This window comes from Artemia sp. Qi Xiang Cuo, unplaced genomic scaffold, assembly GCF_049724085.1.
Source record: "Artemia sp. Qi Xiang Cuo unplaced genomic scaffold, ASM4972408v1 HiC_scaffold_23, whole genome shotgun sequence".
NCBI lineage: Eukaryota > Metazoa > Arthropoda > Branchiopoda > Anostraca > Artemiidae > Artemia > Artemia sp. Qi Xiang Cuo.
The window spans coordinates 444,153-448,852 of NW_028297432.1; positions in this window are offsets into that span (position 1 = coordinate 444,153).

Below are 4,700 nucleotides of genomic sequence, written 5' to 3' on the forward strand. Positions count from 1 at the left end.
AACCGTCAGCAAAAAGGTAGGTCAAGCCATTACAAAGGTGGGGGGGGGGTGGCTAGAACTGACCCTTGTTAAATGTGTACTTCAGGTGAACGGTAAAGCAACCTCAAGTGACAGCACTGCTGTGAATCACAATGTTTTGTATAGTGCGGCCAATGTAGGTCTTGACGAGCATGACTGCGCTGCCTGATACCGAGTGACCTTTGTCTGTCTATGCGAATGATTCCTTTTAAAGTTTTAGTATCTTTAATATGACAATTGTCATTAAAATCCAGTCGTGATCATAGCAACGCTCTTTTGCTAGCCATTTCGTATTCTATATTTATATCTTTTTTTTCAGACAATGCCATATCTCAGGGTCATTATACATTGTTTTTCCCATACAAGCTGCATGAGTTACTTTTGGCATAAAAAAATGGCCTTAAGGCCCCCAAAAACCCAGTTAGTGCACATGAAACTAGATGAAATCTTTTCAAGCCTAGTTCTCATGTCTTAAAACACCTTCAACATTTGATTTTGATGAGTCATTTTAACTAGGGTTTGTCCCGGTCATGGGGTTAAGCTTCGGTAAAAAAAAGAGTTTGATCATATCGACCCAGTGGTGCTAAAATATCGCGGGAGGGCTCATTCATACGAAAATTAAAATTTATAGTGCCTTTTTTAAGTGCCCACAAAAATGGAGGGCAACTAGGTCCCCTCCCACGTTCATCTTTTCCCAAAGTCACCCGATCAAAACTTCAAGATAGCTATTTTGTTCAGCATGGTCGAAAAATATATTAACTATGTCTTTGAGGATGACTTAATCCCCCACAATCCCCGGGGGATGGGCTGAATGTTATGAACTTTGCCCAATGTTTACATGTAGTTTTGGTTATTGGGAAATGTACAGACGTTTTCAGGGGGGAGTTTTTTCTCGTAGTGAGGGGGGGGGGGGTCAGGGGTTACATGGGAGGATCTTTTTATGGGAGAAGGGACAGTGCTATGAAGGGGGCGCCGGCTTTCCCAAAATTATTTTAAAAAACGTTCAGAAACTAAATAAAAAAACAAGTTTTCAACTGAAAACTTTTCAACACCAAAACTTAAAACGAAACAGAAAATATTACGCATATGATCGGGTTCGCCACTTAGTCAATACCTCACTCTTTACGCTAAAGTCTTTTTAGTACTCGCATAAGAGCTATTTATTCTAATTAACAGCCTTTGTGATTAAGGGGCCATTCTTAAAGAATTGCAAAAAAAAGAACTTTAGCGTAAAGAGCGAGGTATTGACTAGTGGGGTGAACCCCCTTAATATAAGTAAAATAATATACGAATATAGAAGTTCGTTAAGTAAGTTAATTTGTAAGTTATGTATATTTATTACTAATAAGAACGTTCGTAAATAAAATCCATTTAGCCAAAAAAAGCAAAATTAATGTGGAATTTTCGTTTTAACTATTCGTGTACTGTGAGCCAAAATCAAATCCTGCCTTTATTTAAAAACGTTCAGAAATTAAATAAAAAAAACAAGTTTTTTTACTGAAAGTAAGGAGCGACGTTAAAATTTAAAACGAACAGAGATTATTCCGTATATGAAAGGGGCTGTCCCCTCCTCAACGCCTCGCTCTTTACGCTAAAGTTTGACTCTTTCTCACAACTCTATTTTTTAGAACAATAGCAAAACTTTAGCGTAAAGAGCGAGGCGTTGAGGAGGAGATAGCCCCTTTCATATACGGAATAATTTCTGTTCGTTTTAAGTTTTAATGTCACTCCTTACTTTCACTTAAAAAAACTTGTTTTTTTATTTAATAAAGAATAGTATCCATTTGCTAGAAAAGTAGCAAGAAATTAATTGCTTTTAAAAAAGTAAGTTTTTTGTTGAAACTAGTGACGACGTATTTGCATTATAGGTATCTGAATATACCATAAATTATACCGTGTTTCGATAAAAGGATACCGCAAAAACACCGCTTTTTTCAATGGTCGGCACCACTTTTTGGTATCGGTCTAGTGGCAACACTGTCTTTAGTTTCCCAGCCCTTGAATATACTGAAAATCATTTTTTTGTTCTTCTGAAAAAAAGAACAAAAATCGTATATAATTTACGAAATTTAATGATGAAATTTAATGACGAAATTTAATGATGAAATTTAATGATACGAGATTTAATGATGAAAATGATGAATGCTGGTGAGAACAAGGCCAGAACAAAATTTGCACTTTACTGAGAAAATACAAATGAATTTGCATTGTCAGTTTAATATACATATACTGATATTTAGTAATCAAAATGTTAATATTATTTGATTTATTAAAGTTATAAAAGTAAAAACATTTATATTTTTTTCAGTAAAGTGCAAATTTTGTTCTGTCCATGGGAAGGCATAGGGGTTTTGAGCCCAACTTATGTTAATTTCTGCTCGTTTTGAGTTTGACTCGGTTAATTATTGTAATTTCTGTTCGTTTTGGGTTTCATTTATTTATCGATGTTGATTTGTTGTAGTTCCACGCTTGGTTGATTATTTGATTTTATTTTTGTTCATTTTTGTTTGGTGGAGTTCTTTACTTTTCTTTGAAAAACTTATTTTGTAGAAAAAGTTTTTAAGTTAATCACTAAAAACAGGAGTTCGGCCACTGCCCCTTTCCTTCTCCCCTAAACGTAAAAGACAAAAGCCTATTGCGTTATTTACGTTTTATTAAGAACCATATGTGTCTTGAACAGTCCTTGGTAAGAACTAAAAAAATTATACTAAATATTTTATCTAAAGTAGTACAAATTGCTGAGAGATCATCAATTCAAAATATGATTTCAATGTAAAAGTTTTTCAATGATGTAACTATAAAAGAAAATACTCATAATATAATTCGTTTGGGGACCCTGTGGACATCCTTAGAGCCATAGTTGGTAGAGATTTTGACTGTTTTGAAAAAAATTAATTAAAAAAAAACTTTCCGAAAAAGCAGTTTTTCAAAGAAAAGTAAAGGCCATTTTAAACTTAAGATCAGCAAATACAAATACCTGTTTAAATTCAAACTCAAAACGACCAGAAATTACTATTACAGAATAAATGAAACCCAAAATGAACAGAAATTAAATAAACAATCATAGCAAAAAAACATATAACAAGTAATAATATAAATGAATAAATAGATCCTTAAGGAAATAATGCTTGAATTGAATATGCAAATAAGGTTTAAAACGAAAAAAAAAATATTTTGCTATTAAAATATAAATGAAACTCAAAACGAGCAGAATTTAAATAAACAATCAATGCAAAGAAACATACAATAGATATTAATATAAATGAATAAATAAATCTTAAAACGAGTAAAAATTAAATTGAATATGCAAATCAAACTTGAAACGAACAAAAAATTACTACAAAAAAGAGCTTGGGTATCGCCTCCTTCTCTCACTGTAAAAATCTAAAATCTAATCCGTCATTGGTGCTTTACTGAAAACGAACTGTATTACAAATATTTTCTTTTGTACTTAATATTGAAAATAAACATATAATTACAGTAAAATTTTGAACTGATGAGCTTTCAGCAATCAATATCATTATACATCAAATATTCAGTTTAATTTATTAGTTCCTTCTAAAATTGTTCAAAAAGAATATAGTTTACAACAAACAAGAGTTTAGATACTGCCCCCTTCCTTAACTGTCAAAACCAAAAGCATACTGCCGCATTGGTGCTTCACCAAAACGTATTACATTACAAATATTTTCTTTTCCAGTTCTTACAGCATTGAAAATGAAAATAAAATTATATTGGAACAAAATTTTGAACTGATGGATCTTTCAACACTTAATATCATTATATATCTAACATTCAATTTGATTTCATTTACACTTTCCAAGACTGTTCAAGACACATATAGTTATTTTGGAATTTACAACCCTTTTTAAAAAATATCGTAAGGGGTCATCTTTTACTGATAATTTTATTTTCGAAACAATAATATGAAAAAGTTAATTTTATGAAGAACAAAACACTTAGGAGGAAGGTCCCCTCATTTTTAAGTGAGAAAAGCACAACGACAAAAACGAAACAATGGGGTTACGATATTACATCAAAAGAAATAATTTACTCCTAGCCCGCCCCAACCCCTGCTATTTTACTGTTTGCATATATTTGATTGCAACCAAATGGTAATCAAGCTAGGGAGCGCCACAAGCTGATATAAAATGATGTTTTTTGGTGATTTCTGGTTTGTTTCATTTAAAAAAAATATCTTATGTTCATATTCAGCCAAAATTGATGCAGAAGAGGACAAACGAGTTAGAAAAAATATGTTTCCTTCTTATTTACCTTATTTGTTATAACCAGGACTGTAAGTTCACATAGATATTATTTATAAACTTTTTGTAAGTTCATAATCTAAATTGCGAATTTTACAACTTTGCTAAGAAAGAAATTAATGGATTACTGATTTTGCCCAGTCGTGAGTTGGGCTTAAAGAAATTATTGTTCCGTAGGCTGGGGTTCGACATTGCCGTTTGGTTTATAAGCTTCTTTGTTCCACTGATAATTGTTAATCTTTTGTTTTTGGAAACCGGTTTGTCTTTGGAAAACACCTCAAATCGACTAGCGTAACTCGGGGTCTGAACGCACTTCTTATAAATGAAACGACGCTTTGATTTGGCAATGGTTCAGCGTTCCAGTTCAAAGAAGAAAGACAGTAGCTCTGTAGCCCGCAGAGTGAAGCAAGATATTTG